General features: G+C 38.5%; 1 protein-coding gene across 4 annotated transcripts in view; it reads right to left on the bottom strand.

The window, feature by feature from the left end:
• The window catches only part of UVRAG (UV radiation resistance associated), a 319,155-nt gene that overhangs the window by 178,315 nt on the left and 114,623 nt on the right, over window positions 1-26,217 (bottom strand). The gene's annotated exons all lie outside the window — the stretch shown is intronic.

The raw sequence follows: 26,217 nt of genomic DNA, 5'->3' as shown, positions 1-26,217 counted from the left end.
AGCACTGAAAAATTAAGAGTTTTTTTTTTTTTTTTTTGCTTTAATTACAGGTTTGTGCTTTTCTTGGTATCTGTCTTCAAATATAGCTTATATATTTTGTGTACATGTACATATTTAAAATGTTCAAATTTTCTTTATTCACAGATGGCATGATTTTCATGTAGAAAATCATTAGGAATCCACAAACAACTACAAGAACTAATAATGTCACAGACACAGGGTCAACAAACATTCAGTTATATTTCTGTGGGTCAATAATTTCACAACTACAGTCAAAATCACAACAGGCTTTGTTTGTGTGTGTGTTTCTTTTTGTAGAAATTAAGAAGCTGATACTACTAAGTATATAGAAAAACAAAGAATCTATAAGAGATAAACCAATCCTTAAATCTGCCAGATTTCAAGACTTCCTTTTATAAAAGCTACACAATTAAACAATACGGTACTAGTATGAGGATCAAGGACGGGCTTCCCTGGTGGCTCAGACAGTGAAGAATCCGACTGCAATGCAGGAGATCCCGGTTCAGCTGCTGGATCGGGAAGATTCCCTGGAGAAGGGATAGGCTACCCACTCTAGTATTCTTGGGCTTCCCTGGTGGCTCAGTTGGTAAGGAATCTGCCTGTAGTGCAGAAGGCCTGTGTTCAATCCCTGGCTTGGAAAGATCCCCTGGAGAAGGGAACAGCTACCCACTCCAGTATTCTGACCTGGAGAATTCCATGGACAGAGGAGTCTGGCAGGCTACAGCCCATGGGGTCGCAAAGAGTCGGACATGACTGAGCGATTTCACTATAAGAATCAAAAAATAGATCAATGGAACAGAATAAAGAGCATACAAACAGACCTACACATGTATAGTCAATTGGCTTTGGACAAAGGAACATAGGGAGACTAATGAAAAAGGAAAATTTTTTAAACAAATGGTGCTGGAAACACTGGGTAGGGAAAAAATGGATTTCATTCCCAACCTCACAGCACAAAAAAAAAATTAACTCAAGAATATCATAGTAAATATAAAAGTAAATATAAATCATAAAAACTGTAGAAGAAAACAAAGGAGAATCTCTTGCAAACTTGGGGCAGGCAAAGATTTCTTAGAGAAGACACAAAAGCACTAACCATAAAATTAAAAATGAATAAATTAGGCATTGCCAAAATAAAAAAAAAATCTCTGTTCATCTAAAGATGCCATTAAGAAAATATAAAAGCAGGCCATGGACTAGGAGAAAATACTTACAAAACATCAATTTGACAAAGTACTATGCCTGGAGTATATAAAGAACCCTTACATATCAGTAACAAAGAGACAACCTAATTAAAAATGGGCAAAAGAGTGAAACACTTCACAAAACAGATATGAGAGTCCGTGCTCTATGACAAGAGAAGCCACCGCAATGGGGAGCCCATGCATCACAATTAGAGAAGACTCACATGCATCAATGAAGACCCAGCACAACCAAAAATAAATTATGAAAACAGTAAGATATAAGATAATAAGCATAGGGAAATGTGCTCAAAATCTTTCATTGTGGAAATTAAAATTGAAATGCAATACCATTTCATACCTGATAGGATAACTAAAATTATAACACCTAATGCTAGAAGGATGTGGAGCAACTAGGACTTGCATGCGCTGGTGGTAAAATAGTGTCATCACTTTGGAAAACTGTTTCTTATAAAGTTATACAAACACCTAACCTGTGACCCAGTATTTCTACTGCTTACCATTTACTCAAGAAATATAAAAAGATATTCACAAGAAGATATTTGTAAGCACGTTCACAGAGAACAACCCAAATGTCCATCAAACAAGAGAATTAATAAGCCAACTGTGGTATACTCATATTATGAAATTCTACTCAGCATTAAAAAGGAACACAACACTGATATACACAACATATGAATGAACCTCAAAAACATTAGGCTGAGTGAAAAAACTCAGGCACAAAAAAGTACATACTATATGATTCCATTTAAACAAAGTTCAAGAACAGGTAAAACCAATCCACGATGACAGAAATTAAGAGTGGCTGGTTGCTTCTGTCAGGCAGGACTGACTAGAAGAGACCAAGGGAAATAAAGCAACTATCTGAAATGATGGAAATGTTTCATCTCTTGGTTGAGGTGAGAGGTGCAAAGGTACACACAGAATTTAAATTTAAGATCTAAGTAATTCACTGTAAGGAAGTTCTACTTCAGTTTTTTAAATGAATAAAACTGGTGAACTCTCCTAACCTGAAAGTTACCCTATACACAAGGATGTTAATTTTGTGAGGGAGTTGATAATATCAATACCTCTGCCAACATTATTATCATGACACCTTGCACTAAAAAGAATCAAGACATATTTTGCATTTTCAGAAACCACCTGATAGTTAGTGAGGACTTCTCAGGTGATCTAAAAAGAAGCAACTCTTCTGAGATTGCTCATGAGATCAGTTCTTTTGCAACTTCCTCGAGACCCCAAAGAAATCCAATAGAGGAGACTATTCTCCATCCCACTGACTCTTGCTGTGTGTGCAGGTGTACACTCTCTTGAGAACAATACTCTCCTATAAAGGTGACTAAGAAACATGAAACCAAGGAAACGCCCTTTGTGATGTGGCCCCAGCCTCATTTTCTGCTGTTCTAACCTTGTACACACAACTCCAGCAACACTGAATGACTAGCAACTCTCAAACACATCATTCCATTTCTTCCTTCTGTACCTTTGAGTGAGCTGTTCTATCTGCCTATAAGTTTCCCTCACTCTTAACAGACAAGGACACCCCTAGCATACATTCTCCTACAAAGGCCTTCCCCAACTATCCCAGACAGGCAAAGGTACTTCTACCTATGGGGCTCCATGGCATCATACAGACACTAACACTACCAAAGATTATAGAACCACATTTTACGGCAACTGTCTATTTCCTTTGCTATTTCTTTACTAGATCCTTCTGAGAAAAAGAAACAAACAAGTTTTTTTCATTTACATTCCCAGTGCTTAGCACAGAATGTAGCACAAAACATATAGCTGACTGAATGTCGACTAATGCCTGTATATAAAAGTACAGTCCCCAAATTTTGATTATTTTTATTGATACTGATATACTGATGCTGGGAAAGATTTGAAGGCAAAGGAGAAGAGGGCAACACAGGATGAGATGGTTAGATAGCACCACTGATTCAATGGACATGAGTGTGAGCAAACTTCAGCAGACAGTGGAGGACAGGGAAACCTGGCATGCTGCAGTCCATGGGGTCGCAGAGTGTCGGACATGACTTAGTGACTGAACAACAATAGATATCAGTGAAAGAGTTAAAAGATTAAAGTGACAGTTTTCTGTAACTTCAAAATATATTCAAAAGAAAAATCATATAAATTAAAGACCATTTATTCTGGCAAGAAACAAGCAATTTCTACTAAAAATGTTATCAGAATTCTAATTTGATAGGCATTATCAACCCAGAGTAGAAATCAACAAAATAACCTGTTACTTTAAAAGGAGGGAAAATGCTGCCTAAAACTCACTAGTACTATGCAAACAACCTTGTCAAATGGTAAAGACTTTAAAAATAAAAATGATTCATGACCATAATTAATGTATGACTTCAACTATTTGGCTCTCACTGCCCCAGACGCTTTCTGATCTTACCTTAGGGGCTTAAAACACACAGACAAGAGTCACATTTCCTCCAATCTTCAGTGTTATACAAACAGACTTTCAGAGCCCCTGCTACATCAAGATGGAGCTAATAACGTCCCCCCCTTTCAAACTCAACAGAAGAATAAAAGTTTGACATGTTTTAGGCTTTCAAACGTAATATGGGACATCCTGATTCCCCTGGGGGTGAAGAGGTGAAGAACTGACAAGAAAAGAAACAACTGCTTTACCTCCAAACCAACTGCTTTAGCCAGTTTCAGAGGAATGTCTCTTGATTTTGTGAACTGTGAAATGGTACTATATAGAAATACAAACCATCCAGTCATCTGGGTGATTAGTCAGTACCAACACTAAGACTATCAAGCAGAGATAAAACTCATCACCACTGGTGCAGGGAGGAGGGGGATCAAGTCGCTACTTGACAGGTATTCTGGCTAGAGCAAATAGATACATGTTATCTCAATATGTTTTGAAATAATAGCAAAATTGAAAGTGTGTTAAAAATAATGTTTTGCAGCTAGATTTTGCTGTGAAAGTAAAGATACACAGAATAAAAGGTATTATGTCAAATAAATACTGAGCTCATACCTAGCAGATATTAACAATAATCTCAGCAAAGGAGAAGTGACATATTAGAGCAACTAGAAAGTCAGTGAAATATAGCTCCCTATGGCCTGCAGGGGAGATGAAAAGGTAAAGAATACATGGGAAAAACAGGATTCTATTCAGAGAAATAGATATCTTATCAATAATGATTTTGTATTCCATATGAAGGAGCTTAGATTTTTATTTGGAAGGTATTAGGAAACTATTAAAAAGTTGTAAGCCAAGAAAGATTTAATTATATTTGTACTTTAGAAAGATCTTACCTTCTATAACTAGGTTACTGGGATACAGAGAAACAGACTATAAACAGGAAGGCCAGTATGAGGTTACTTTAACAGTCCTACCAAAAGTTTAGGCACTGTCCTAAACTAAAATAGGAACAGAAAGGATGATGTAGATGTGAAAAGTTAGAGAGAAGATACAAAAAAGGATGCCTGAAAACAAATTAGCAACATGAAGAATGCAACAGAGAAACCATCACCACAGATCCTATGGACATTTAAAAGGAATTAAAGGAAATTATGAACAATGAATAGTTGTTTAAAAACCAAAAGTTTCTGAATGAAACAAATGAAACAGAAAACCTGAATAGCTGCTATCAGTTTAAAAAGCTAAATTTATCATTATAAACCATCTCACATAGAAAACTACATTCAGATGGCTTCACTGATGAAATATTAGCCTTAATAAAAATCTTTCAAAGAAGAAGGAACGCTTCTGGATTTGTTTTAACAGGCCAGGATAACATTGATACCAAAACATTACAAGAAAATTACAGAAAATACAAAAATCATTAATAAAATTAGCAAATCAAATCTAGAAGTATATGAAAAAGATAATACATCTTGATCAAGTGGATTTATCTGAGGAATACAAGGTTGACTTAACATGTGAAAATCAATGATGACAGAATGAAAGACAAAAAGAAACAAGCATTATCTCAAAAGATGCTGCCCAAAGAGCATCTGATAAAATTCAATACCTATATGACTTAAAACAAAAAACTCTCAACAAACTAAGGAAAAAGGAGAGCTTCCTCAATTTGATAAAGGGTTTATACAAAAAGTCTGCAGGTAATACTTGATTGAGTTCAGAAACAAGAAAAGATGTCTACTTTCACTACTCTATTCAACACTGTACTCAAGATCCAAGCGACTGTAATCAGCCGATATTAAAAAGTCATAAACAAAGGAAAGGAAAAAGCAAAAATATCTACTCACAGATGCTATATGACTGTGTACATAGAAAAAAACTTTAATCTACACTCAAACTGATAATAATTACCAAGAAGGACTTCCCTGGTGGTCCAGTGGTTGAGAATCCAACTTGCAATGCCGGGGATGCGCGTTTGATCCTCGGTTTGGGAACTAAGATCACACGTGCTGTGGAGCAACTAAGCCTGTGCTCTGCAACTGCTGAGCCCAGGGGCCACAGCTAGCGTGTCCACGGGCCACAAGGAAAGATCCCACTCGGTGCAATAAACCCCACAGGAAGCAATGAAGATCTCACTTGTGCAAAAATAATGCAATACAGCCAAATAAAATTTTTTTAAAAATAAGCAAGATTGCAAGATTCCAGGTTAATACACACAAATCAACTGGTTCCGTTCAGTTGCTCAGTTGTGTCCAACTCTATTTTTACATAATTTCAACAAATAACTAGGAACAAACCTAATAAAAGATGTGAAAAATCTGTACACTGAAAACTAGAAAACACTGCTGAGAGAAATTTAAAAACACCTAAACAAACACAGCCACGTACTATTTCAAGGATTGGAGGTTAAGAAGTCAGGGCTCCTGCATTGGCAGGCAGGTTCTTTACAACTGTGCCACCTGGGAAGCACAGAGAACAGTACTGAGATTCCTTAAAAAACTAAGGTTTTCATATGATCCACCAATCCCACTCCTGGGCATACAACCAAAGAAAACTCTAATGCAAAAAGATACATGCACCCCAGTGTTCTCAGCAGCACTATTTACAACAGTCAAGACATGGAACAACCTAAATATCCATCAGCAGACGAATGAATTAAGAATATGTAGTACATATATACAGTGGAATATTACTCAGCCGGTAAAAAGAATGAATGCCATTTGCAGAAAAATGGAAGGACCTAGAGATTATCACATTAAGTGAGGTCAGAAGACAAAGACAAATATCATATGACATCACTTACATGTGTAATCTAAAAAATATGATACAAATAAATGTATTTATGAAACAGAAAGAGTCTCACAGACACAGGAACCAATTTATGGGTTACCAAAGGGGAAATGGATGGAAAGGATAAATTTGGAATTTGAGATTAACAGATACACACTCTATATATAAAATAAACAATAATACCTATTCTATACCACAGGGTAAATAACTCAAATGTCCATCAACAAGATAATGCATAAGCAAACTGTGGTATATTCACAGAAAAACCACTCACAGTGATAAAAATGAACAGACGACTGACCTAGTTGTCTGATGAGGTTGTCTAACGAGGCCTTACAAACAGCTGAGAAAAGCTAAAGGCAAAGGAGAAAAGGAAAGGTACACCCATTTGAATGCAGAGTTCCAAAGAATAGCAAGGAGAGACAAGAAAGTCTTCCTCAGCGATCAGTGCAAAGAAATAGAGGAAAACAACAGAATGGGAAAGACTAGACATCTCTTCAAGAGAATTCAAGATACCTAGGGAACACTTCATGCAAAGATGGGCTCAATAAAGGACAGAAATGGTATGGACCTAACAGAAGCAGAAGATGTTAAGAAGAGGTAGCAAGAATACACAGAAGAACTACACAAAAAAGAACTTCACGACCCAAATAATCACAATGGTGTGATCACTCACCTACAGCCAGACATCCTGGAATGTGACGTCAACTGGGCCTTAGGAAACATCACCATGAACAAAGCTAGTGGAGGTGATGTAATTCAAATCCTAAAAGATGATGCTGTAAAAGTGCTGCACTCAATATGCCAGCAAATATGAAAAAGTCAGCAGTGGCCACAGGACAGGAAAAGTTTAGCTTTCATTCCAATTCCAAAGAAAGGCAATGCCAAAGAAAGTTCAAACTACTGCACAGTTGCACTCATCTCCCATGCTAGCAAAGTGATGCTCAAAATTCTCCAAGCCAGGCTTCAGCAATATTTGAACCATAAACTTCCAGATATTCAAGCTGGATTTGGAAAAGGCAGAGGAACCAGAGATCAGATTGCCAACATCTATTGGATCATCGAAAAAGCAAGAGAGTTCCAGAAAATCATCTACTTCCGCTTTATTGACTAAGCCAAGCCTCTGACTATGTGAATCACAACGAACTGTGGAAAATTCTTAAAGAGAAGGGAATACCAGACCACCTTACCTGCCTCCTGAGAAATCTGTATGCAGGTCAAGAAGCAACAGTTAGAACTGGACATGGAACAATGGACTGGTTCCACATCAGGAAAGGAGTATATCAAGGCTATATATTGTCACTCTGCTTATTTAACTTCCATGCAGAGTACATCATGTGAAATGCTGGACTGGATGAAGCACAAGCTGGGATCAAGACTGCCAGGAGAAACATCAATCACCTCAGATACGCAGATGACACCACCCTTATGTCAAAAAGCAAAGAACTAAAGAGGCTCTTGATGAAAGTCAAAGAGGAGAGCAAAAAAGTCAGCTTAAAACTCAACATTCATTGGAGAAATGTCTGTTTAGTTCTTTGGCCCATTTTTTGATTGGGTCATTTATTTTTCTGGAATTGAGCTGCAGGAGTTGCTTGTATATTTTTGAGATTAATCCTTTGTCTGTTTCTTCATTTGCTATTATTTTCTCCCAATCTGAGGGCTGTCTTTTCACCTTACTTATAGTTTCCTTTGTAGTGCAAAAGCTTTTAAGTTTCATTAGGTCCCATTTGTTTAGTTTTGCTTTTATTTCCAATATTCTGGGAGGTGGGTCATAGAGGATCCTGCTGTGATTTATGTCTGAGAGTGTTTTGCCTATGTTCTCCTCTAGGAGTTTTATAGTTTCTGGTCTTACATTTAGATCTTTAATCCATTTTGAGTTTATTTTTGTGTATGGTGTTAGAAAGTGTTCTAGTTTCATTCTTTTACAAAGTGGTTGACCAGTTTTCCCAGCACCACATTTCTCCAAAGAAGACATACAGATGGCTAACAAACACATGAAAAGATGCTCAACATCACTCATTATTAGAGAAATGCAAATCAAAACCACTATGAGGTACCATTACACGCCAGTCAGGATGGCTGCTATCCAAAAGTCTACAAGCAATAAATGCTGGAGAGGCTGTGGAGAAAAGGGAACCCTCTTACACTGTTGGTGGGAATGCAAACTAGTACAGCCGCTATGGAAAACAGTGTGGAGATTTCTTAAAAAACTGGAAATAGAACTGCCATATGACCCAGCAATACCACTTCTGGGCATACACACTGAGGAAACCAGATCTGAAAGAGACACGTGCACCCCAATGTTCATCGCAGCACTGTTTATAATAGCCAGGACATGGAAGCAACCTAGATGCCCATCAGCAGATGAATGGATAAGGAAGCTGTGGTACATATACACAATGGAATATTACTCAGCCGTTAAAAAGAATTCATTTGAACCAGTCCTAATGAGATGGATGAAACTGGAGCCCCTTATACCGAGTGAAGTAAGCCAGAAAGATAAAGAACATTACAGCATACTAACACATATATATGGAATTTAGAAAGATGGTAACGATAACCCTATATGCAAAACAGAAAAAGAGACACAGAAATACAGAACAGACTTTTGAACTCTGTGGGAGAATGTGAGGGTGGGATATTTCAAAAGAACAGCATGTATACTATCTATGGTGAAACAGATCCCCAGCCCAGGTGGGATGCATGAGACAAGTGCTCGGGCCTGGTGCACTGGGAAGACCCAGGGGAATCGGGTGGAGAGGGAGGTGGGAGGGGGGATCGGGATGGGGAATATGTGTAAATCTATGGCTGATAAGAAAAAAAATATATATATATATAAAAAAAAAAATAAAAAAATAAAACTCTAGACAAATCAAAAAAAAAAAAAAAAACTCAACATTCAGAAAACCGGTATCATGGCATCCAGTCCCATCACTTCATGGCAAATAGATGGGGAAACAATGGAAACAGTGAGAGACTTTATTTTTGGGGCTCCAAAATCACTTCAGACACTGCAGTCATGAAGTTAAAAGATGCTTGCTCCTTGCAAAAAAGCTGTGGCCAACGTAGACAGCATACTAAAAAGCAGAGACATAACTTTACCAACAAAGGTCCATCTAGTCAAGGCTATGGTTTTTCCAGTAGTCATGTATGGATGTGAGAGTTGAACCATAAAGAAAGCTGAACACTGAAGATTACTGATGCTTTTGAACTGTCGTGTTGGAAAAGACTCTTGAGAGTCACTTGGACTGCAGGAAATCCAACCAGTCCATCCTAAAGGAAATCAGTCCTGAATATTCATTGGGAAGACTGATGTTGAAGCTGAAACTCCAATAACTTTGGCCACCTGATGTGAAGAACCAACTCATTGGAAAAGACCCTGATGCTGGGAAAGATTAAAGGCAGGAGGAGAAGGGGACGACAGAGGATAAGATGGTTGGATGGCATCACCAACACAACGGACGTAAGTTTGAGTAGGCTCTGGGAGTTGGTGATGGACAGGGAAGCCTAGCGTGCTGAGGTCCATGGGGTGGCAAAGAGTTGGACACAACTGAGGGACTAAACTGAGAACTGACCTATACAACAATATGGATAAACCACAAAAGTATGCTGAACAAGGTATACCACATGGTTCCATTTATAAGAAGTTCAAGAACACGAAAAGCTAATAAATGAGGAGGCAATAAGAAAAGTGACTCAGCTAAGGGGTGGGGGCAAGGGTGTAAGAATGACTGGCAAAGCGATATGATGGAACTTTCCTGGAGAACGAAAAATATTCTCTATCTTCACTGCATGATGACAATGTGGGTGTGAATATTTGTCAAACTCATCGCACTGTACATTTACATTCTCTTTATTTTATATAAATTATACTGCAAAAGAAAAAGAAGAAAATGATCAATGATGTATGGCTTGGGGAACCAGGAAAAGGGTGGTAGTACTTATTCAAAGGGAGGACGGGGGATGAGCAGTTTGAGAGGAAAGTTCTACTTTCAGTTTGAGGCGCCTGTGTAACATCTGAGAAGAGGTGTTGAGTATGGGTTGAATATAAGGATCTGGAGCTTAGGAGACAGATCTTGGCTGGAGATAAAAATATGGCAATCATTAACACACAGATGGTTATTAATGCTATGAAAGTAATGACATCATTCTGTAAGACTGTGAGAATGAGAGAGAACAGAGCCTAGAACAGAATTCCGAGGAACATCAATTTTTAAGGGATTAGAAATAAAGAAATAAAAACTGCAAAAAATTCTGGCCCACAATTCCAGAGAAGCAGAAGGACAGCTGGGAGAGTTGGTGTTACAGCAGTCAAAGGAACAGACTGTCTCCAGGAGGTAATAATCACTGTCAAAAAGTCAAGTAACCTGAGACCTAGACAGTATCTACAGATTTAGGAAAAAGAACTTCATTAAAGCCATTTCAAATCTGTTCACCTCGCTCTATGCCTACTGCCATCATCATCTTCTACCTAATGAATAGATTCCTAAATGGTTCTAAAATTCAACTCTTGCTCTTCTCAATTCCAATCTCAACTTGGTACCAAAGGTAACCCTGCTCATCATTTGATCAGTACTAATTGTTGCTTACGGGCTTCCCAGGTGGCACAGTGGTGAAGAAGCCACCTGTCAATGCAGGAGATGCAAGAGACATGGGCTTGATTCCTGGGTCAGGAAGAGCCCCTGGAACAGGAAATGGCAAAACACTCCAGTATTCCTGCCTAGAAAATTTCATGGACAGAAGGAGCCTGGTGGGCTACATTCCATGGGGATGCAAAGAGTGGACACAAATGAGCGACTGAACACACACACACACACACACACACAATTGTAGTTTATCTGCCCAGTCTGTAGAATGCCTGCCTCACAGAGCTATCTTCACAGTCTGATATCGCCACATTACTTGCATCTTGTAACAGGTTGACAATCTTTCTAGATCAGGAAACAGAATGTAAAGACTAAAGACTGTCCCAACCAGCAACACAGTCCAGTACTCCAGGTTTCTCTTCTCATAGGTTAAGAGAGATACTAACCATGTTCTCTATATATTGCAATTACAGAAGCTCTAATACATGTCTGCAATTAAACCCCCTTAGAGACAACTATAGAAACATCACAATCTATAATAAAAACTTGCAGTTTAAAAGATTAGTGCTGTATAATACAGCTAGGCTTAAACACTTTACCTTTCTTCATCTCTGATAGACATGAAATGTTTTATTCCAGGATCTAAATTATAGCTAGTTTTAGAAGTTAGTGTTTGACTGTCTATACACACACACACACATATATATATATTATATATATAACACATAATATATATAATATACATAATATATAATATATAGTATATATATAATTATATATAGTTATATATATAACTATAATTATATATAGTTCCTTTATGTAGTACATCTAAAGGTAATTAACATATATGACCTTCTAGTCATGTTCATATTACCTTCCATCAATGACAAAAGGATTTTTCTAAAGGATTTTGACTGAAAAGGCTACAACTATAATTTTTTCTACACTAAATTTTCAACGTTTTCTTTTTAGAATTCTAGTCAAATAAATCTGGATACAACTGTCGAGAATACCATAATGCTCCAAACTTCTAACCTAAAAAAAACACAAAATTAAACATGGTATTGTCCTAAGCTACCAAATTTATTGTAATTTATTACCCATCAACAGAAAATTAATACTTTCTTCCAACCAAATCTTGTCTACCTAGCTTTCAAGGTCAGCTCAAATGTGATTTCTTCATTATTTCATTTACAGAGCACATTATCACATTGGTCAAGATGATACCTGTACTTTATAATCTTTAGCCTAATCCTTCGTCTAATAAGACTCAACGCATATTTTAATTTATTCATTCATCCTCTCTTCACACTGAACACCTTCCATGTTGCTAACACTGAGTCTGGTGTTGAGATTTAAGTCACTGGAGACTGTCTCTTCAGAAACAGACCATTTATTCACATAGTCCGGAGAAGGCAATGGCACCCCTCTCCAGTACTCTTTTGCCTGGAGAGTCCCATGCACGGAGGAGCCTGGCAGTCCATAGGGTCGTGAAGAGTTGGACACGACTGAGTGACTTCACTTTCACTTTTCACTTTCGTGCATTGGAGAAGGAAATGGCAACCCACTCCAGTGTTCTTGCCTGGAGAATCCCAGGGACTGGGGAGCCTGGTGGGCTGCCGCCTATGGGGTTGCACAGAGTCGAACATGACTGAAGCGACTTAGCAGCAGCAGCAGCATTCACATATTCAGTCAACAAACACTTAAGTGCCTAAATGTGAGCCCATGTCCGGTGTCAGGTAATGGAAGTACACAGATCAGAGAAACATCTTATATTCATAATGCTCAAATTCTGGAGAAATGGGTATGTAAAAAATTATAATAGTGTGATACTATAGAAGAGAAAGCAAAAAGGAGAGGCATCTGTTTTAGGGGTTGTGTCGAGTAGAAGTAAAGGTCTTCTCAGTGCAGTTCAGTTCAGCTGCTCAGTCGTGTCCGACTCTGCGACCCCATGAACCGCAGTAAACCAGGCCTCCCTGTCCATCACCAACTCCCGGAGTCCACCCAAACCCAAGTCCATTGAGTCGGTGATGCCATCCAACCATCTCATCCTCTGTCGTCCCCTTCTCCTTTCTTTCCCAGCATCAGTATCTTTTCAAATGAGTCAGCTCTTCACATCAGGTGGCCAAAGTACTGGAGTTTCAGCTTCAACATCAGTCCTTCCAATGAACACCCAGGACTGATCCCCTTTAGGATGTACTGGTTGGATCTCCTTGCAGTCCAAGGGGCTCTCAAGAGTCTTCTCCAATACCACAATCAAAAGCATCAATTCTTCTAGGAAGAAGTAAAAACTAAGCTGATATTAAAAATAAGAATAGAATTAGCTAGGTGAAAAAAAAAGATATTTCAGATAAAAGGAAAAGCAAAAACAAAAACAGAAAAAAAGGCTGCATAACATTTTCAACAACTGCAAGTACCTTTAGCAAGACTAGAGCACAGGGTTGTATGGGAGAAGATGGCAAGAGACGAGGGTTTAAAGGTAGACAGAGGTTAGATTATGAAGGCTTGGTAGATCAGGCTAAGGAGTTTTATTCCCAACCCACAGGATAAAGTTTAAAGTGGGAGACCTGATCAAACAGATGTTTTAAAACTTAAGACTGAATTCTCTCAGCTTTTGCTTGTCTGTAAAGCTTTTGAATACATGGAAGCAACCTAGAGGCCCATCAGCAGACGAATGGATAAGAAAGCTGTGGTACATATACACAATGGAATATTACTCAGCCATTAAAAAGAATTCATTTGAATCAGTTCTAATGAGATGGCTAAAACTGGAGCCCATTATACAGAGTGAAGTAAGCCAGAAAGATAAACACCAATACAGTACACTAACGCATATATATGGAATTTAGAAAGATGATAGCAATAACCTTATATACAAGACAGAAAAAGAGACACAGATGTATAGAACAGACTTTTGGACTCTATGGGAGAAGGCGAGGGTGGGATGATCTGAGAGAACAGCATCAAAACATGTATATCATCAAGTGTGAAACAGATCGCCAGCCCAGGTTGGATGCATGAGACAAGTGCTCAGGGCTGGTGCACTGGGATGACCCAGAGGGACGGGATGGGGAGGGAGGTGGGAGGGGGGTTCAGGATGGGGAACACATGTAAATCCATGGCTGATTCATGTCAATGTATGGCAAAAACCACTACAATATTGTAAAGTAATTAGCCTCCAACTAATAAAAATAAATGAAAAAAAATAATAATAAACTTAAGACTACTTTGGGATGGGAATTCCCTGGTGGTCCAGTGGTTATGACTCTGTGCTCTCACTGCGCTGAGAAACTAAGATTCCACAAACCAAGCAGCGGGGGAGGGGGAGGGGGTGGAAACCCCTTGGGCTGCAGTGTGAAAAGACCAGGGCACTGCCTAGTACAAAACGACGCAGAAATTCCTTTCTAGAAGAGGAAGAATTCAGGGAGAAGCCCAGAAATGGATACTATTTGATAAGGCTACCCCTCATCTCAGTTGCGGTCCTCTTTAATAACCCTGGGAGCACGGCTCTATCTACAATTCATATTATGCTGTGATCATCTGTTTACCGCCTTTCTCTAGCACTGGATTCCATACGCCTTGAAAACCTAGACCTATACCTTACTAGTGTTTCTGCTCTTGAGCTTCCCCACTGTGCTGATACAGACCTTCAATGTGCAGTTTCCCCTCCATCCCTCAGGAGTAGGGAAGCGCCTATCTCACCCTTTCTCTTAAACTTTCAAAGCACAGCAGATGATATATAACAAATGGTTATTTGAAGATTTCTTCAGGTTCTATTTTCCTTGGATTCTATGAAATATTTGTTGACTGATATTTACTCATGTTTTCTTATAAGTGTATCAATCATAGAGAAATTCCTGGAGAATTGCCTTGAGAACTTTTTTTATCATTATTATTATTATTGCACTGCACAGCTTGCGGGATCTTCATCCCAGATCAGGGATAGAACCCATGCCCCCTAGAGTAGAAGTGAGGAGTCTTAACTACTAGACCTTCAGGGAAGTCCTGAAAACATTTTTTTAAAGTTTACAAATCATGGAAGATTAGAGTACAAATTTCTGATTTCAAAAGCCCTTTAACAGAGTGATTTCTAGAAAGGAACATAGCAATTCAGATGTGTCTGCCTGAAACAAAGCAGAGAAGATCTATCACTCCTTATTCTAGACACTATAATATGTGTCTAACAACAGAGCCTGACGTTTTCTGGCAATCACATTCCACTGATCATTAACACTGACTTGACTAACTCAGCATTAAAGGTTCAATGTCTTTTTTTCACTCAGACTGTGTCCATATGTCAAGTCTTCCTCTTCTTGTACAATTTGTTTGGGAACTTAGTTTATCCCAATTAAATCCCAACTTGAAATTAAAGCTGGGCTGAATATAATCCACCTTCCATTCCCCAGAGATCATTTTATATACTGATTCTGTTATACAAAATAATGACCATCTCTACAAGCTCCACATTATCACTGTATTAGCTAAGTTTTTTTACTCTGCATAAGTTTCTATATCTTAGTTCAAACACTTAGATTACAATGTCCTAAAGGGCAGAACTATGTCTCCGTTGCTGGCCATTATACCCCTACCATATTGCAATTTCCAACCTGTTCAGTTCAGTTCCTCAGTCAAGAATGACGCTTTGCGACCCTATGGACTGGAGCACGCCAGCTTCCCTGTCCATCACCAACTCCCGGAGCTTATTCAAACTCATGTCCATCAAAGGAGTCGGTGATGCCATTCAACCATCTCATCCTCTGTCATACCCTTCTCTTCTTGCCTCCAATCTTTCCCAGCATCAGGTTCTTTCCCAATGAGTCAGTTCTTTCCATCAGGTGGCCAAAATACTGGAGCTTCAGCTTCAGCACCAGTCCTTCCAATGAATATTCAGGACTGATTTCCTTTAGGATGGACTGATTGGATCTCTGTGCAGTCCAAGGGACTCTCAAGAGTCCTCTCCAACACCACAGTTCAAAAGCATCAATTCTTCGGCTCTCAGCTTTCTTTATAGTCCAACTCTCACATCCACACATGACCACTGGAAAAACCACAGCTTTGACTAGACGAACCCTTGTCGGCAAAGAAATGTCTCTGCTTTTTAAAATGCTGACTAGGTTAGTCATAGCTTTCTTCCAAGCAACAAGCAACTTTTAATTTCATGGCTGCAGTCACCACCTGCAGTGATTTTGGAGCCCCCAAAATAAAGTCTCTCACTCTTTGCATTGTTTCCCCATCTATTTGCCATGAAGTGATGTGACTGGATGCCATGATTTTCATTTTTTGAAAGCTTAGTTTTAAGCCAGCTTTTTCACTCTCATCAAGAGGCTCTTTAGTTCCTCTTTGCTTTCTGCCATAAGGGTGGTATCATCTGCATATCTGATGTTACTGATATTTCTCCCTGCAATCCTGATTCCAGCTTGTGCTTCCTCCAGCCGTCATTTTGTGTGATATACTCTGCATGTAAGTTAATAAGCAGGGTGACAATATACAGCCTTTACATACTCCTTTCCCAATTTGGAACCAGTCTGTTGTTCCATGTCCGGTTCTAACTGTTGCTTCTTGACCTGCATACAGATTTCTCATGAGGCAAATAAGGTGGTCTGGTATTCCCAACTCTTTAAGAATTTTCCACAGTTTGTTGTGGTCCACACAGTCAAAGGCTTTGGAATAGTTAATAAAGCAGAAGTAGATGTTTTTCTGGAATTCTCTTGCTTTTTCTATGACTCAACGGATGTTGGCAATCTGATCTCTGGTTTCTCTGCCTTTTCTAAATCCAGCTTGAACATCTGGAAATTCTCAGTTCACGTACTGTTGGAGCCTAGCTTGCAGAATTTTGAGCATTACTTTCCTAGCATATGAGATGAGTGCAACTGTGCAGTAGTTTGAACACTCTTTGTCACTGCCTTTCTTTGGGACTGGAATGAAAAGAAGCTGACCTTTTACAGTTGTATGGCCACTGCTGAGTTTTCCAAATTTGCTACATATTGAGTGCAGCACTTTCACAGCATCATCTTTTAGGATTTGAAATAGTTCAGCTGGAATTCCATCACCTCCCCTAGCTTTGTAGTGATGCTTCCTAAAGCCCACTTCACTTCACATTCCAGGATGTCTGGCTCTAGGTGAGTGATCACACCATCACGGTTATCTGGGTCATAAAGATCTTTTCTGTACAGTTCTTCCGTGTATTCTTGGCATTTCTTCTTAGTATCGTCTGTTTCTGTTAGGTCCATACCATTTCTGTCCTTTATTGAGCCCATCTTTGCATGAAATATTCCCTAGGTATCTCTAATTTTCTTGAACAGATCTCTACTCTTTCCCATTCTACTGTTTTCCTCTACTTCTTTGCATTGTTCACTTAGAAAGGCTTTCTCATCTCTCCTTGCTATTCTTTGGAACTCTGCATTCAGATGGATATATCGTTCCTTTTCTCCTGTGCCTTTCACTTCTTTTCTCAGCTATTTGTAAGGCCTCCTCAGACAACCATCTTACCTTTTTGCATTTATTTCTCTTGGGGATGGTTTGATCACTGCCTCCTATACAATGTCACAAACCTCCATCCATAGTTCTATTGCAAAAGTCAGACTTAAAGAAAGTAGGGAAAACCACTAGACCATTCAGGTATTATCTAAATCAAATCCCTTATGATTATACAGTGGAAGTGACAAACAGATTCAAGGGATTAGATATGATAGGCAGAGTGCCTGAAGAACTGTGGACAGAGGTTTGTTTCCAACCTGCAGTACTCAATAAACGGCGAGTAAACAGCTGAATGAACGAACATGTTGAACAAGACTAGATAAAAACAGAGGGCTTCCCTGATGACTCAGACTGTAAAGAATCCACCAGCAACGTGGGAGAGCTGGGTTTGATCCCTGGTTGGGAAGATCCGCAAGAGGAAGGCACGGCAACCCACGCCAGTATTCTTGCCTGGAGAATCCCCACGGAAAGAGGAGCTTGGCTATAGTCTATGGGGTCACAAAGAGTTGGACACACTGTGAGACTAAGCACAGCGCAGATTAAAGCAGAGCCGTACACTATGCCATTAGAAATTTCCCTCCTAGGTTGGTAAGTCATTAAGCAGTTACAAATCTTCCTATCTTTACTATCATCTAGCTTATCCTTCTTATTTCGCTCCCTGAGCTTTTAATACATAGCTTGCCAAAGACACTACTAGAGTTATTATCTGGATCTACAAATCTACTTACCCTTTCAAATTGGACACACTAGTCTGAGTTAACTTTCTGGAGAAAGGCTCATTAAAGGGAAGGGATTTAAGCTTCAATCTGAAGGAAGGGTAGGTAGGATTCTGACAACTGTATGTAAGAAAACAGTCATTTAGGGTATTGGGAATAGCTTTTCAAAGTCATTAAGAGAGCAAAGAGCATTGCATGTTCAAAACAGGAATAGGCAGTGTGCTAAAGCAAAGGGCACATGAAAGCAACATTACTGAATCTGGGAAGGTTGATCAGAGCCAAATTGCTGTGAACTTTGAACACCTGAGAAATCTTCTTTATCTTCAAAGCACCTACAGCAGTCTTGAACACATGGGAATCACTAAAATACATGTTGATGGGTTTACTAAATATGATAGTTTCCCTAAAGCTCAGAGGTCTATAAGCTTGCTTCTACATTCCTCCGTCTAGACCATGCACATAGTTGAGAAGAATACACACAGTCTCATTGTAATGGCATTAAATAAGACAGAACACTACTGCTACTTATGAAATTAACATACTCTTATGGAAAAGTAAATGGTAGCATTGTGGGTGGGAAAGTCCTATTGAAAAGACAGTAGGTGGTGTGAAAGCATGTGATAATGACTGTGTTAGGCACAGAGTCGGACACGACTGAAGTGACTTAGCAGCAGCAGCAGCAGGTCTAACCAAGATGTGTCCTCAAAAACTAACAAGCAGCACTAATGAAGTCAAAGTTATAGAACAATAATCAACTCTCTGAATTTCCAATTTACATCTCAAAAACTCACTTCAGGCAAGAACAACCACAGTTGGCCTAAAAGCAGGCTAAATCATTCCCAGATTTTTTTCATAATACCATCCATGTGCTAAAATGTAAGTTTAATTTAAAATATATTCATTGTACAATAGACATATTTGAAGAAGTACATACAAAAGCACTTCACAAATAAATAACCTAACTCTACACCTAAAGCAATTAGAGAAGGAAGAAATGAAGAACCCCAGGGTTAGCAGAAGGAAAGAAATCTTAAAAATTAAGGCAGAAATAAATGCAAAAGAAACTAAAGAGACCATAGGAAAAATCAACAAAGCTAAAAGCTGGTTTTTTGAAAAAATAAACAAAATTGACAAACCATTAGCAAGACTCATTAAGAAACAAAGAGAGAAGAACCAAATTAACAAAATTAGAAATGAAAATGGAGAGATCACAACAGACAACACTGAAATACAAAGGATCATAAGAGACTACTACCAGCAGCTCTATGCCAATAAAATGGACAACTTGGATGAAATGGACAAATTCTTAGAAAAGTATAACTTTCCAAAACTGAACCAGGAAGAAATAGAAGATCTTAACAGACCCATCACAAGCAAGGAAATCGAAACTGTAATCAGAAATCTTCCAGCAAACAAAAGCCCAGGACCAGATGGCTTCACAGCTGAATTCTACCAAAAATTTAGAGAAGAGCTAACACCTACCTTACTCAAACTCTTCCAGAAAATTGCAGAAGAAGGTAAACTTCCAAACTCATTCTATGAGGCCACCATCACCCCAATTCCAAAACCAGACAAAGATGCCACAAAAAAAGAAAACTACAGGCCAATATCACTGATGAACATAGATGCAAAAATCCTTAACAAAATTCTAGCAAACAGAATCCAACAACATATTAAAAAAATCATACACCACGACCAAGTGGGCTTTATCCCAGGAATGCAAGGATTCTTCAATATCCGCAAACCAATCAATGTAATACACCACATTAACAAATTGAAAGATAAAAACCATATGATTATCTCAATAGATGCAGAGAAAGCCTTTGACAAAATTCAACACTCATTTATGATTAAAACTCTCCAAAAAGCAGGAATAGAAGGAACATACCTCAACATAATAAAAGCTATATATGACAAACCCACAGCAAGCATCACCCTCAGTGGTGAAAAATTGAAAGCATTTCCCCTGAAATCAGGAACAAGACAAGGGTGCCCACTCTCACCACTACTGTTCAACATAGTGTTGGAAGTTTTGGCCACAGCAATCAGAGCAGAAAAAGAAGTAAAAGGAATCCAGATAGGAAAAGAAGAAGTGAAACTCTCACTGTTTGCAGATGACATGATCCTCTATATAGAAAACCCTAAAGACTCTACCAGAAAATTACTAGAACTAATCAATGAATATAGTCAAGTTGCAGGATATAAAATTAACACACAGAAATCCCTTGCATTCCTATATACTAACAATGAAAAAACAGAAAGAGAAATTAAGGAAACAATACCATTCACCATTGCAACAAAAAGAATAAAATACTTAGGAGTATATCTACCTAAAGAAACAAAAGACCTATACATAGAAAACTATAAAACACTGATGAAAGAAATCAAAGAGGACACAAACAGATGGAGAAACATACCGTGTTCATGGATTGGAAGAATCAATATTGTCAAAATGGCTATTCTACCCAAAGCAATCTATAGATTCAATGCAATCCCTATCAAGCTACCAACGGTATTTTTCACAGAACTATAACAAATAATTTCACAATTTGTATGGAAATACAAAAAACCTCGAATAGCCAAAGTAATCTTGAAAAAGAAGAATGGAACTGGAGGAATCAACCTGCCTGACTTCAGACTCTACTACAAAGCCACAGTCATCAAGACAGTGTGGTACTGGCACAAAGACAGAAATATAGACCAATGGAACAGAATAGAAAGCCCAGAGATAAATCCACGAACCTATGGACACCTTATCTTTGACAAAGGAGGCAAGGATATACAATGGAAAAAAGACAACCTCTTTAACAAGTGGTGCTGGGAAAACTGGTCAACCACTTTGTAAAAGAATGAAACTAGAACACTTTCTAACACCATACACAAAAATAAACTCAAAATGGATTAAAGATCTAAATGTAAGACCAGAAACTATAAAACTCCTAGAGGAGAACATAGGCAAAACACTCTCCGACATAAATCACAGCAAGATCCTCTATGACCCACCTCCCAGAATATTGGAAATAAAAGCAAAAATAAACAAATGGGACCTAATGAAACTTAAAAGCTTTTGCACTACAAAGGAAACTATAAGTAAGGTGAAAAGACAGCCCTCAGACTGGGAGAAAATAATAGCAAATGAAGAAACAGACAAAGGATTAATCTCAAAAATATACAAGCAACTCTTGCAGCTCAATTCCAGAAAAATAAATGACCCAATCAAAAAATGGGCCAGAGAACTAAACAGACATTTCTCCAAAGAAGACATACAGATGGCTAACAAACACATGAAAAGGTGCTCAACATCACTCATTATTAGAGAAATGCAAATCAAAACCACAATGAGGTACCATTACACACCAGTCAGGATGGCTGCTATCCAAAAGTCTACAAGCAATAAATGCTGGAGAGGCTGTGGAGAAAAGGGAACCCTCTTACACTGTTGGTGGGAATGCAAACTAGTACAGCCACTATGGAAAACAGTGTGGAGATTCCTTAAAAAACTGGAAATAGAACTGCCATATGACCCAGCAATACCACTTCTGGGCATACACACTGAGGAAACCAGATCTGAAAGAGACACATGCACCCCAATGTTCATCGCAGCACTGTTTATAATAGCCAGGACATGGAAGCAACCTAGATGCCCATCAGCAGATGAATGGATAAGAAAGCTGTGGTACATATACACCATGGAATTTTACTCAGCCGTCAAAAAGAATTCATTTGAACCAGTCCTAATGAGATGGATGAAACTGGAGCCCATTATACAGAGTGAAGTAAGCCAGAAAGATAAAGAACATTACAGCATACTAACACATATATATGGAATTTAGAAAGATGGTAACGATAACCCTATATGCAAAACAGAAAAAGAGACACAGAAATACAGAACAGACTTTTGAACTCTGTGGGAGAAGGTGAGGGTGGGATGCTTCAAAAGAACAGCATGTATACTATCTATGGTGAAACAGATCACCAGCCCAGGTGGGATGCATGAGACAAGTGCTCCGGCCTGGTGCACTGGGAAGACCCAGAGGAATCGGGTGGAGAGGGAGATGGGAGGGGGGATCGGGATGGGGAATAAGTGTAAATCTATGGCTGATTCATATCAATGTATGACAAGACCCACTGAAATGTTGTGAAGTAATTAGCCTCCAACTAATAAAAAAATTTAAAAAAAAAAAAAAAAAGCACTTCAAAATCAGAAACAAGAAAGAGGGCAAACTAGGATACAGGCAAGGTTTTAAAACTTACAAGTAATACTATATATGACTTCATGCCAGTAAACTAAAAAACAGTAAATGGTTTTCTAGAAAACTATTAATTACCAAGTTGTCACAACAAGAGATTAAAAATCTGAATAGATTAATAACCATGAAGAAATCAGAAAGGTAACCAAAGAGTAATACCTTGTGGAGGCAGAAAGACTGTGGGCCCTGATGGTTTTACATGTGAGAACTACCACCTCAATCTAAATTACATAAATTGCCTCACATCATGAAAAAGTACAGAGCTTCTCTATTCACTTTAGGCTAGTTTAACCTTTACCAGTTTTGATTTGAACAGGAACAGCACACATAAAAATAAAACTAATTGTCTGCCTCAATTATAAAAAACTGCAAAATATAAAATATTAGTGTCAATAAACACATCATAAGCAAGTAAAATTTATCCCAGGATAATACAGATGCTTTAACATCCTCCTTAAGGCTGGGTAATTCATTACATTAATAGAACAAAGGAGAAACAAGTAACACTAAACTTATCCCTGAGAAAAATCCTTAGTTATACTAGACATAGAAACTTTCTTATTTGATAAAAGGAATTATCAGAAAACTCCAACTTATAATCAATGGTGAAATGCCAGAGTATCAAGGAAGCCCTCTGTGGCAAACTGAATTTTCCATATATGACCACAATAATATCTCCCATCCTGCAATGGAGTCTTCACATTTACCCACCAAAAGGTGGAATCGATTTCTCTGCTCCTTGAATCTGGGCAGATTCTGTGACTGCTTCGACAAACAGAATATGGCAGGAATGACCCTGTGCTACCTTTAGGCATAACCCTTAACTTCCACTTCCTCTCTCTAAACACTCACTCTGGAGCAAACCAAACTCCACATAAGAAATCTAACTACCCTGAGAATGCCATATATGAGGAAGCTGGACATGCACAGAAGTACTTGGAGAAAAAGAGAGATGGTTGGCCAGTCTCGACTGTTCCAGCCATCCCAGTTGAGACACCAAATATATCAGTGAAGAAGCATCCATTATGTCCAGCCCAGCTGAATCTTCAGACGATCCCAGCCACAGCTGCCATCTCATTACAACTACTTGAACGGTCTCCAGGGAAAACAACCAAGCTAAGCTTAAAGGCATCCCACAGATCTGAGGATAATAAATTATTGTTTTCAACTGTTAAGTTTGGGAATGTCTTGCTATGTGATAACAGAATACTCACTGTGGAGGGCTTAGCCAATGTAATAAGGTACAAAAAGCAAGACGAATATACATAGAAAATAAGAGACAAAACTGTCACCATTTACAAAGGATATTATAACTTATATAATACATCCTAGAGAATCAAGACAAACTATTAGAATAAAAGACTTCAGTAAAGTAACGATGCAAAATCAGCATGCATAATCTAGAATGTCTTTAATTTAAACAGCTTCTCCATTAACTTTGTATGATATGCTGAATAGACCAATTATCTGAATTAGAGGAATCACTGTACCAGTGAAGTATTAAATATAACTGCCCTACCACAATTGTACTGTTTGGCTTTGCTTTTGGCTTATGGCCACAGATTGTATCTTTAATGCTGGTCAACCTGCTTATAAATTTAAATGCTTGATTGCAAGAAAGATGGGGCAAGAAGAATGTATTTGAAGTAGTATATATTCATTCCAAAAATACTGTCTAAATCTCATCACTCTCAGGCCTCATTAAAAATAAGCCACTGCCTCGAGACAGCCTATCCCACCAAATTATCACTTCTGAGAGTGAATTTCACTATCTTGCACTCTATATAATTTCAAGATGTCCCTTCCATTTCAGTAGACTCTTCCTGCACCCTTCATCCTTACTGTATGCTCTTATACTACTCTACAGACCCTCAAAATTCTTCCAATCCAAGAGCTTTCTTTATTTCTTCCCTGAAGACTTCAGGGAAATCACACTGGCTTCTCCTTTTTCTAAATCTGTTCTGTATTATGAATAAAACTGTAATATTGTTTACTATGAAGAATTTATAATGACTCACTCATGAGTGTATAGGCTAGGCATGACGACTCCTATCAGTTATATTAGGTTATCATAAAGCAATCATTGCTGCTGCTTCTTTATCAGTGCATGGATCATTTGACCTGCAAATAAATATGAATTTTTTTTCACATTACCTTTTCATTTTTCATGTCCAGCTTTAGTAGTATGTATAACATTTACAGTGTTTTGCAGCATGTAAGACAACACTGATACAGATACTGGCAGATGATTCATCTTGAAAACAGACAATGTAAACTTACAGTATCAATATACACAATACAGAATTGTAAATGTATTATCTTTTCCCTATGATTTTCTTAAGGAGGCTTTTCTCTAGCATACTTTACTGTAAGTATACAGAATATAATACATATAACATCCTAAATATGTGTTAATTGACTTTTTATCTTACCAGTAAGGCTTCCCAGCCAACATTAGGTTACCAGTAGTTAAGTTTTGGGGAAACCAAAAGTTATATGCGAATTCTCAACTGCATGGGGTTAGCATCCCTAACCCCTGCACTGTTCAAGGGTCAACTGTAACTAGGAAATCTCATTGTCAACTAAGGTCATCTTTATGGTCAAAGGACCATGATACTGTTAGTATTCAGAGCTATTTTAGAGGTCTTTTAATTCAATACTCTCATTTTAAATATGTAAATAGAATCCCAGTTCACTAAAGACATTTGCCAAAATCGCAAAATCACATCAGTCAGAAGGCAGAACTGAAGTTCAAATCCCTAACTCCCAACTCACTTTTCCGCCCTCTGTACCACGCTGCCTTGTTACTCTCTTTGTCACATCCGCATGCTATATTTATACTTACACAAATGGTCTTATTACCAGTATTAGAAAGTAAAAATCCGAAATGTTTTCCAGCAATCCCCTATTGCTAATACATATGGTTAACTTTGCTCATTTGGGTTTTTAATATAGTATTTCAGAATTGGCTGAAAAAATTTCTCCATTTGGCCTACTATCTGAAGAAAATGAGCAAATACAGAATTCCTTATAAATTGGCAGTTTTGTTGCAGCTTTAACTGGACACAAATCAAAATTACTGCCGTGTCTCCAAAGACATGCTCCAACTAGCACACTACTATTTAAAACTCCGGAAGTCTGTTCCAAAAAGGGAAACCAGCACAACTCTTTTTTCATCCCTTTTCTTCCCATTGGATCACCAGTTCATTACTAGTCTCACACATTTACAAATGTCTCGTAAGTCTTTTAGTCACTGATAAGCAAAAAATCCTGATGCTGGGAAAGACTGAAGGCAGGAGAAGGGGGTGACAGAGGATGAGATGGTTGGATGACATCACCGACTCAATGGACATGAGTTTGAGCAGACTCCAGGAGTTGGTGACGGACAGGGAGGCCTGTCGTGCTGCAGTCCATGGGGTCGCAAAGAGTCGGGTAAGACTCAGCGACTGCACTGAAGCAAAAATTCATCTGAAGAGGGTGAGACTTTATAGTGTCGTAGTCTTTAGTCCACACAAGTTCATGCGGCCTCCTGAGTTCTACAGCGTATATATGCATGTATACGTGTGTGTGTGTGTGTGTGTGTGTGTGTGTGTGTGTGTGTGTATGTTTTGGCACTAGTGGTAAAGAATCCGCCTGCCGATGCAAGAGATATAAGAAACGCAGGTTGAATCCCTGGGTCTGGAAGATCCCCTGAAGCAGGAAATGGCACCCCACTTCAGTATTCTTGCTTGGAAAGTTACATGGGCAGAGGAGCCTAATGGGCTATCGTCCACT

The sequence above is a fragment of the Cervus elaphus genome, chromosome 1 (assembly GCF_910594005.1).
Source record: "Cervus elaphus chromosome 1, mCerEla1.1, whole genome shotgun sequence".
Taxonomy (NCBI): Eukaryota; Metazoa; Chordata; class Mammalia; order Artiodactyla; family Cervidae; genus Cervus; species Cervus elaphus.
The sequence above is the reverse complement of the archived record's forward strand: the minus strand, read 5'-3'. Positions and strand labels throughout refer to the sequence as shown.